Source organism: Rattus norvegicus, chromosome X (assembly GCF_021556685.1).
Source record: "Rattus norvegicus strain SHRSP/BbbUtx chromosome X, alternate assembly SHRSP_T2T, whole genome shotgun sequence".
Taxonomy (NCBI): domain Eukaryota; kingdom Metazoa; phylum Chordata; class Mammalia; order Rodentia; family Muridae; genus Rattus; species Rattus norvegicus.
Window position 1 is genome coordinate 124781639 of NC_141554.1, and position 11496 is coordinate 124793134.

General features: G+C 40.8%; 1 protein-coding gene across 3 annotated transcripts in view; it reads right to left on the reverse strand.

The window, feature by feature from the left end:
• Positions 1-11496, reverse strand: part of LOC147998348 (uncharacterized) — a 98905-nt gene that overhangs the window by 85884 nt on the left and 1525 nt on the right. The gene's annotated exons all lie outside the window — the stretch shown is intronic.

Below are 11496 nucleotides of genomic sequence, written 5' to 3' on the forward strand. Positions count from 1 at the left end.
TCAGACCTTACAACCCAGGAACACAGTGTATGACTCCATTTACTTAGGTTCTAATATCAATGTTGTAGCTTGGTGTGGTGATGCACACCTGAAACCCCAGCCCTAGGAAGATACAGGCAAAAGGACTGCTATAGGCCCAAGGTTCAGCCAGGCTCACATAGCAAAATCCTGTCTCAAAAAGTTTTGTGTGTGTACTGTCTGGAAAGATGGATCAGAGGCTAAGAGCACTTATTACTCTCTAGAAAACCTAACTTACCTTTTTAAAAAGATGTATTTATTTTGTGTAGATGAGTACACTGTCACTGTCTTCAGACACACCAGAAGAGGGCACTGCATCCCATTACAGATGTTTGTGAGCCATCATGGGGTTGCTGGGAATTGAACTCAGGACCTCTGGAACAGCAGCCAGTGCTCATAACCACTGAGCCATCTCTAGACCACCCGACAACACACACACACACACACACACACACACACACACACATCCAGTTAGCCAGTTAGGATTTTAACACTGTGTTGGGCTGGGACAAACACCTGTTTACTCCAGCTTCACAAGATCCAATGCCCTCTTCTGGCTTCTGCAGGCTCCTGCACATACACATAAGTAAAAAGAAATCAATGCTGGGTGTGCTGATTTGCACCATTAAACCCCATCTTTAGGAAGCAAATGTGGGTTCATGAGTTTGAGGCCAGCCTCGTTCACATAGGGAGTTCCAGAGCAGTCAGGGCTACATACTGAGGTTTCAAAAATTATTTTTTGCGGTATGAGGGACTGAATATAGGGATGTGTGGACACCAAGCAACGGCTGTGCCACCAAGGGACATCTGCAGGACAACAGATTTTAAAAAGTTAACAGCTTTTGCTATATAGAGAAATGTAATTTTTTATTTATTCAATTGTTTATTTCTTCTCCAATTACCTTGGATATCCCAGATGCACAATCATATTTTCTACAAGTATATTTCTTCCTTCCTAAGGCTTTAAGCTTTTTGTTTTTTCTCCTTTCATCCTACCGTCTAAGACTGTCAGTACAATGGTAACCAAGATTAAGAGTCTCCATAGCATAGCAGTCACTAACCTGGTCTAACAGTGGTAACTAAGAGAATCCTCATGGCATCCTGAATTTTGTAAGGTGAAATGTTAAGTATGCTTGCTTCATGATTTTTCTGACAGATGACCATTTATCATAATTCAAAAAAAGTTTTCCTGTCCCTTTCTTATTCTCCTATCAAAGAACATAGTTAGAAGAATGAAGCTTTTAAGTTTCTTTTTTTAAAAAAAGATTTATTTATTTATTATATGTGAGTACACTGTCACTGTCTTCAGACACACCAGAAGAGGGCATCAGATCCCATTACAGATGGTTGTGAGCCACCATGTGGTTGCTGGATTTGAACTCAGGATCTCTTGAAGAGCACTTAGTGCTCTTAACTTCTGGGCCATCTCTCTAGTGCCTTAAGTTTCTTTTAAGCATTTACACCATTTATTCTTCCTACTTTATTAACTAAGGTAGATTCCATAATAGTGTTAATGGCAAGAATTGTAGGCATTATCACCTTCTTGTTGGTGAAATGAATGTAAAGTACACAAAATTTCATCTATTTAGAATATCCATCTATACCTAGTACCTTTATATCTATAATTGTGAGATCAGTCCATGTACTTCTTTTCCTTCTATGACAGTCAGAGTTCTAACATCAATTATACTATTTTAATATAAGGAATTACATACAAGTTGTCATTCTCTGTTATTTAATACAAATTCAGAGACATCACGATAGAACTCAGTGCTACCCTCCGGTTATCTAAAATCACTCTGTATGTGTGAGAGACGGACACAGAGACGGACACACGGACACACACGGACACACACACACACAGAGAGAGAGAGAGGAGAGAGAGAGAGGGGGGGAGGGAGGGAGGGAGGGAGGGAGGGAGGGAGGGAGGAGAGAGAGAGAGAGAGAGAGAGAGAGAGAGAGAGAGAGAGAGAGAGAGATTGTTTTTGTTTTTCAGGCTAATCTTGACTCCTGAGTTCAAGCAATCCTCCAGCTGACTCAGCCTCTTGAGAGTCTGGGATAATAGATGTACACCACCATACCTACATACCTACTTGAGACCTCCGTCTTTTTTCTTTTAGTTTTGTAAGACAGGCTCTTGTTATATAGCTCTGGCTGGCTTTGAACTCCTGATTTTCCTGCTTCTATCTTCCAGGTGCTAAAATTACAGATATTGCATCACCATGTCTGGATCTGAGACCATCACTTTGTTTTTAATTTTTATTATTTTTATTTTTTAGATTTATTTATTTATTTTCTATATATGAGTACACTGTTACTGTCTTCAGACACACCAGAAGAGGGCACTGGATCCCATTACAGATGGTTGTGAGCCACCATGTGGTTGCTGAGATTTGAACTCAGGACCTCTGGAAGAGCAGTCAGTGCTCTTAAACCGCTGAGCCATCTCTCCAGCCCACCACTTTGTTTTTAAAGATTTATTTATTTTATTTATGTGAGTACACTGTAGCTGTCTTCAGACACAGCAGAAGAGAGCATCAGATCTCATTACAGATGGTTGTGAGCCACCATGTGGTTGCTGGGAATTGAACTCAGGACCTCTGGAAGAGTAGTCAGTGCTCCTAACCACTGAGTCATCTCTCCAGCCCCAGAGACCATCACTTTTATTGTCTTAATGTGTATCTGTACCTCTCCCTTCGTCTTTTCTCCTTCCTCTCCTTTTACATGCATGTGGCACAGAGATATGTAGGATACTAAACAATATCACTCTACATACTATTTTGTAAACTGCTCTTTTCTGTCAACAATCTTAGTGTCTGGTAATATCACTTAAGTGATAGAATGCTTGCCCAGGATGACTGAAGCCCCTACTTCAAACCCCAGCACTGTATACAGCCAGGCATAGTGGCACACTCCTGAAATCTCACTTCACTTCTTGTACTGGAGTGTTCCAGTACAAGAAGTGAAGGCAGGGGAAATCAGAAGTTCAAAAGGTCATCCTGGGCTACATACTGAGTTCAAGGCCAAAATCAGATTTGAGACATTGTCTCAATAGCAACATTATAACATCCACCATTTCAATAAATGGCTTGTCTTTCTAAGTGGCCTTGAAAAGGTTCTGACAGCTACTTTGTCTAAACGGAAATTCAACCCCAAACAAGACATTGGTTGCATCTTCCTGTTTTGAAAAGGAAAAGGATTTCTAATACTTGTGTCTAGCTTACTGTCAGAATGTATGCTTAGGATAGTCTGAGATTATTGGCCCTGGATGTTTAAGCAAAGCCTGGGCTGGTGGGCATCTGGGAGACACACAAACAGCTGCATGCAATCCAGGTCCTTTTCATCTGTAATTGGAAGGCTGTGGTTCTGGGAAGGGATAGAACATAGGACCTCATGCCTCTTACACAAATGCCCTGTGCTATACCCTCAAGTCCTCTACCACTATGCTATACAATCCCACCGCCACCACACACACACCAGCTTTCACTGAGGTTCTTTCTCTAAGTCATTTCATTGGAGTACTTTTGCTCCAGATCCCTCTCCAGCCCATCAACTATATCCCTCCAACAATCCCTTCACCTGCATCATGCATTCTTACTCTTTTTTTTGTATCAGCACTCAAATATGCTTTTATTTCCCTCAGTACCTACCAGTCTTACTTGCCCTCCTTTTCTTTACAGCTAAAACATTAATTTTTTTCTATAACAAAGCTGCTACTCTTCTTTGCCCTTCTTTCTTGAACTCATTTCTGTCAGGTGTTTGCTGACACTGCTCTATTCCAATTGCTTTTGTCCAGGTCACCAACCTTTTGCTTGTTGCTAAATGCAAGTGGCATTTCCAATCCCTCGTCATATTTAACTGTGGCATCTGGCAGATGATCATTTCCTCTTCCTGTAACTCGGGTTGGCCATTTGCCTATTTGCCTCTTCCTGCTATGCTGAGTATAGAAGACAATGACATTTCCCAGGCTCCTTTCTTTTCTGACTTCCTGATATGTTTGGCTGATGGGAATTATTGGCAGGAGATTGGAGGGGAGAAGGGCAGAAGCCAGGGTATCTGCCTTCCTTTCTCTCCATTATGAATGTTGTCTCCAGCAGTGACTGTTCCTCCTCTGTGGTTTCCACTGGATAGTTAGACACCCCCTCTCCCTGAACCCACTTCCTACTGGACTGGTGTTTCTGTTGGATTTGGTAGTCCCTGATCCTGTACTAACATTCATAGTCCCAACTTTAGCCTCAGCTTTTCAGTCTTTGATGATTTTATTCTCTAGGATCTATTCTCTTTGCTGGCCTTCTTTACCAGCCTTCTTTACCTTTAGCAACCTCATCCTGTCTTGTGGCTTTAATTAGCATCTATATAACTCCCAATTATTTATTTTTTATTTTTTTGTGCATGAGTCTTTGCCTGCCTGTGTATGTATGTCACACAGTTACACACACACACAGACACACACACACAGACACACAGACACACACACACACACACACACACACACACACAGTGAGCGAGAGAAAGAGAAAGACACAGAGACAGACAGAGAGACAGACACATGCATGCCTGGTACCTGTGGAGGCCAGAAGAAGCTGTCAGATCTCCTGGAACTAGAGTTACAGACAGTCGTACCTGCCATATAGGAGGTGGGAACCGAGCCTGGATCTTCTGCAAGAGCAAGTGCTCTTAACTGCTTAGCCATCTTTCTAGTCCCAGAACTCCCAAACTTATATCTGTAGCAAGTCTTCCATAATTGAGCTGAAAGATTATATCTGTTATGATTAATCTTGACTGTCAACCTGATTAGACTGGGAAATGCCCAAAAGATAGGAAAATATACCCATGGCTTGTCTAGGTCATTTCTAGAGATGATTGGACCATATGGGTCACATCCATTGATATAACTTAAATTGGACAGTAATAGACCTTCCAATAGTGATAGTTAAAGGAAAAAGATCATTGGGGGGGGGGTATGTTCTTGCCCTAACCCTTTCCTGTTACTCTTTCCTGGCTCTGCTCCTCCAAGTCCTTTCATGATGTTCTACCTCAGTTCAGGCCCAGAAACCATGGAGGCTAATTATCAGCCTGTATGGAAACTCTGAAGCTACAGGCCACAGTGAGATGTCCTTAAACTAGTTTCTCTTAGGCTTTTGGTCAAGTGACAAAACAGCTGACTAATTCACATCCAACTGCTTTCCTGATGTCTCCACTAGCCAATAAACACTTCAGAAGCATGTCCAATACATAGGCACTGGCTTTCTCACAAAGCTATTCCTGTCCATCTGAGAGGCCTCATCCCTACTCAAGGAACGAACTACAGGCAACTACAGAGAAATGCTGAGAGTGGGGGAAACAATCTTCCCCAGAGAAAGACACACCAATTAGTTAGCCAATACCAAATGGCCAGCCCTGACAACATGCACTTTTTTTTTGTTCTTTTTTTTTTTTTTTTTTTTCGGAGCTGGGGACCGAACCCAGGGCCTTGTGCTTCCTAGGCAAGTGCTCTACCACTGAGCTAAATCCCCAGCCCCTGCACATTTTTAACATAAAACCATAAATCCATAAATCGTATGCTGTGACACCTCAGCTTTAGAAATTTTAAGTTTCCTACTACATCTATGATGTTAAATCTACTCCAGTTACAGGGCCTTCTGCGGCCTGGCTTCTGCTCATTTCCTGTTTCTGCACTCAGTCACACTTGCTGCCCTTTTGGCTTCTGCAATATAAGCTTCTTTCCTTCTGTACTTTGCAATGCTGTCAGCGGAACACTTCCCTTGACCTTTATATGTTGGACCATTCAGCTCTTTTGGGTACCACATGGCTTAGAGATGGCCCCTCCACTGAGCCCACCTCTCTGATGACTCATAATTCTCTATATGGTATCACACTCTTTGTTAAAGATCTTACGTATGTATGTATGAGTGCAGACAAGTGCACATGGAGATCAGAAAACAACTTTGGTCGTTGATCCTTGTCTGCCGCCCTGACACAGGGTCTCTTGTTTACTGATGCATAAGCCAGACTAGCTAGCCTCAAGCTTCTGGTGATTCTCCTGTCTCCAACCTCCCATCTCACCATAGACACCCTGGGGTCACACATGTCTGCTACTGCATCAGGCTTTTACATGAATTCTGGGGATATGAACTCATATTCCCCACTTGGATGTTAAATGCTCTGCTTGCTAAGCCATTGGACCAGCTTCATATCACATTATTTTAACCAAATTTTTCTTTAATTTTTAAAGAAAATTATTATTTGTGTGTGTATATACACAACTATGGCACACATGTGGAGATCAGAGGACAGTTTTCAGGACTCTCCTCCCAATATGGGTCCTGGGAATGGAACAAAAACTGGCCAGTTTGCTGAACCACCTCACAGGCCCTTAAACTCATAGTCAGGATTTTCTGTCACTTTGCTTTCAAAATGTGACTTTCTTCACCACTATGCCCTCTGCTCCAATGGCGCACACACACACTGAGAGCTCAAGGGCTAAAGGGTTGCAGACTAGTCTTAAACAGGAAGACCGGCATCTTTCTCCCCAAGACTGCAAAGCCAAAAGGACAGAAGCATCTAAGTATATTCCTCTACTCTCTTAGTGCTTTGGAGATGGAAGTCATCTGCCTGAGGGGTTGAGGTGCATGGAAAGATCAGAAAATTGGAAGAAAATGGCCCTAATTTGATCTGATAGAAGTAGGGGAGCTGGTGGCCTAAAAACATTGAGCTGAACAACTGTCTGTGGTGAGATCTTATCTGACACAAGAACCATACATTCATGGCATCAACTTCCATTCATTTACAAGATGTGGCCATTCCACTGTCCACAGAAGGCAGAATGTATAACTGATTCTAAATTCAAAGTTTGTAGGATGAATGCTATGACATAATCCAGACTCAGAAAGACAGAAAAGGCGAATACCACATATTCTCTCATACGTGGAACCTAACTATGATAAATATCAGTATAGGTCATGAAACTAGAAAAGGGACCGTTGTGGGGGGGAGGTTTTGAGGAAGTGGGTTGAGTAACAGAATATGTGTGACATAAAAGCAAAAAGTAGGGCTGGAGAGATGGCTCAGTGGTCAAGAGCACTGACTGCTCTTCCAGAGGTCCTGAGTTTAATTCCTAACAACCACATGGTGGCTCACAACCATCTGTAATGAGATCTGATGCCCTCTTCTAATGTGTCTGAAGACAGCTACAGTGCACTCACATACATTAAATAAGTAAATAAATCTTTTTTTTAAAAAAAAAGCAAAAAGTACAGGGGGAGTAGGGTGGTACAAAAGGAACAGGGGAACAGAAAAGAAATGGGGAATCTCTACAAAAAAATTATGTAGAAATGCAGTAATGAAACATTACATCTCACTTGAAATTTTAAAAATACAAACAAAAAGCCAGGTGTGGTGGTGTAAGCCTGTTATCCTAACACTTGGAGGTGGATACAGGCTAAACCCGGCTTTCAAGGGCTTTCCCTGGCTATCCAATGAGTTTGAGGTCAGCTAGGGCTCCGTGAGACCATGTTTCCAAAACCAAAACAGAAACAGAAAAATTAGGCTGGAGAGGTGGCTCATTGGCTAGGATCACATGCTGCTCCTGTGGGGACCTTGGTTCCACTCCCAGCACCCAAATAATGGCTCACAGCTATCTGTAGCTCCAGTTCCCGGGGAGCCTGACACCCTCTTCTAGCCTCCTTGGGCACCAGGCATGCATGAGGTGCATATGCATACATGCAAGCAAAACATTCATATGGGTTAAAACTGTAAAATTAGAAAAAATAATTTTACAAGAAAGAAAAAAGGTTCCACTTATAACAGCACCAGAAAAAAAAAAACATGAAGTAGCCAAGTATACATTTTAACCAATTATCTACAGGATCTGTACATGAAAAATTATAAAATACTAATGAGAAGAACCAAATACCTAAATAGATGTTAATTCTCCTTAAAATGATCTTTTTTTTTTTTTTTGAGGTTAAACCTGCTAGCTCAGCGAGGTAACTTTGTTCTCTTAACTATAACAAAATATTTTCAAGCCTGATTTTACAACAAAGTAGCTAGCTCTTTAGAAATCTTTTTATCTGTGTCATTATAGCAAGCTAGTCTATCTTTTTCTTGAGCCTCTCCTTCCTAGAACACTGCTTCATTTGCATCCTACCAGTCTGTGTCTTTCCTGGAGCTCCTCCCATGAAGTTCTTCCACACCGAAAGAAAGCTGAAAAAAGCTAAAATGATCTTTAGACTTTACAAAATCCACCAAATCTTAGAAAGAATACTGAACCTATCAACAAGCTGATTTTATAATACTGCAAAGGACAGAAATTCAGAAATTCGAAATAGCCAAAGTAACTCCAAAACAAGAAATAAGGTTGGAGGAATCATGACCCAGTGGTAAAACTAACCATAAAGTTACAATAACCAAATCAATGCATTCTATATAGCCAGCCAGACTGACACATGCTTAGAGTCATGGTTACTTGGAAAGCTGAGGCAGGAGGAACACATGAACGCCTAAGTTTATAGCCAGCCTGGGAAACATAACAAAACTAAAAAAAATAAGTTGAGGGTAATGTTCAATGGTAGAGTATAAAGTGTCAATTGAGCCTCATGATTAAAAAATGAAAAAAAGAAAAATACTGTGTGGGTAAAATGACAATGGATGAAATATAAGCTGGTGGGTTTGCTGTTTTTCAGACATAGTTTCAATTATGTAGCCCTGGTTGGCCTAGAACTTGCTATGGAACCAGGCTGGCCTCCAATTCACAGGGATACAAAGTGACCCTTGCTTTTCTGAGTGCTGAAATTCAAGGCATGTGGGCCACCACACCTAGTCATGAACTGATTTTTGACAAAGCTAAAAAGAATAGATGAAGGAAAGATAGTCTTGTCAATAATTTTGTATCAAAACAACTAGATATCTGTGTGCTAAAAGTAAACTGACACAAAATTTATGTACTATATAAGAGAACTACTTCAAAACAGATAAGTGTAAATGTCGAAAATAAAACTTCTTGGAGTACAGAAAGTATTTATGAATGAGTCAAGCAAGGTATTATAGGTGCCGGAAAGAACAGCTCATTGGCTAACAGCACTTGCTTTTGCTGACATGTTCAGGTGCCAGCACCTATAAAGAGGCTCACAACCATCTGTATCTCCAGTCCCAGGGTTCCAATGCCCTCTTTTAGCTTCCACAGGCATCCCCATACAAGTGGCCATACATGCACACATACACATAAGAGTAAACAGAAATCATTTGTAAAAGAAAACACAAACCACAGATTGGGAGAAACTGTAAATCATACAGCTATACAGACTTAGATATAGACTATAAAAAGATCTCCTAATAATCATTCTTTAAAAAGCTACTACCTCAAAACAGGAGGTCTATAAATGGGTAGTAGAGCTAAATGCAGACATTACCAGAGATACACCGATGAAACGCTAACATATAAATGTGTGTAGTAAAAAACAAAACAACAACAAAAGACCAACAAAAAAATCCTCTTGGATAAACACTTCTCTAAAGATATCTAAAAAACCCTATGAAAAGATACTCGACATCAATAATCATCAAAGAAATGCAGTAAAACACAATGAAATTTCAATAAGGGCACAAAGAAATTTGAACCTTTGCATACTGTTTGTGATTGTAAAAGATTGTGAAATCATACAACAGCCAAGAAACACAGAATGGAATCTCCTGGAAAAATTACAAATTGTCAGGCCTGGTAAGGGGAGTCTGTAATCCTTGAGAGGCGAAAAAAAGAAAGAAAGCAGGGTCTGTCTGGGCTACAGAGTTGGTCCAAGGCTAGCCTGGAAAATCTTGCAAGACCCTGTCTCAAAATTTTTATTAAAAAAAATTAAGCCCCCAAGGATTCACTTCAGTGACAGCAGATGTGGAGGACCCAAGATTCAACGCCCACTACAAAAACAAAACATTTCCTCCAAAAGGAAACATAAAACTCTAGAGACATCGTACTTCTGAACTTGTCCAAAATAACTGAATCTAGGATGTTGGAAAGATATTTTTACATGCCCATGTTCACTGCAACATTATCCTAATAGTCTATGGACAACGAATAAGTAAAAAAAGTGTGGCACACAGGCTAGGGAATTATCACTCACTTTAAAAGGGAAGGCATTTTATCACACACATGAATTAACACCAAGGACTTGCACCATGTGATGTAAGCCCATCAAGAAAGAAAAGTGCTATATGACTTCACTTATATTCATTATCTTTTTAAAAATTTTTTAATATTTATTTATTATATGTAAGTACACTGTAGCTGTCTTCAGACACACCAGAAGAGGGCATCAGATCTCATTACAGATGACTGTGAGCCACCATGTGGTTGCTGGGATTTGAACTCAGGACCTCTAGAAGAGCAGACAGTGCTCTTAACCACTGAGCCATCTCTCCAGCCCTACATTCATTATCTAAAAGAGACAAACTCATAAAAGCAGAAAGAACAGTGGCAGTTACCAGGGATTAGGAGCAGTGGGGAAAGAGGAGTGGACAATGTGTGTATGCTTTCAGATTTAGAAGGTGGAATGTTCTACAGATCTATATCACAATGATGCAATTAACACTACTGAACAGTGTAATTAAAAATGGTTTAGAGGGTCAGGCATGGTGGCACATGCCTTTAACTCTAGCACTTGCGTAGAAAAGGCTGGTGGATCTCTGAGTTTGAAGCCATTGTAGTCTACATAGTAAGTTCCAGGAAAACCAGAGCTACGTAAATGAGACCCTGTTTCACACAAACAACAAGAGCCAATAATAGTCAGAGAAACTGGGCGGTAGCCCAAGTCTATAGTATTAGCAGGCAGGAGAGTTCAAAGTCACTGCTAGGGGATATAGCTCAGTGGTAGAGCCTGACCAGTACCCATTAGATACTAGATTCAACTTTTGCTAGCAGCAAAAAATAAATCAGAAATCCCACAGCCATTAGGTTTAGGGTGCATCGAATACACGTCCATGTTTCCAAAAGAAACTAAAGATCGGGGTGAAGATTGTTTAGTGCTGAGAGCACAGTTTGCTCTTGCAGACGACATGTGTCCATTCCTAGTGCTCACCCACCCATCACTCCAACCCCAGGGATCTCATGCCCACTTCTGACCGCTGTAGGTACCAGGCACATATGCAACACACATACACATATGCAGGCAAAATGCTCATTCACATAAATAATATCTCAAAGATCTTAAAAACACCCCACTAAAACCAAAACCCACTAAGCATGTAATCCCAACACTCAGGAGGTGGGGACGGAAGATCTGGAGTTCATGGTCAGCCTTAGGCACGCAAGCAATTTGAAGTCAGCATGGGTGCTATGAGATTCCATTTTAAAAAACTAAAATGAAAAAAAAAAAGAGCCAGATGCTACACAAAACCCCATCTCAAAACAAGATAGTAAGATAATAACATTTTATAAAACTCTGTAATAAAACTAGTATGTTCAACATCATTTGTCATTAAGAATTT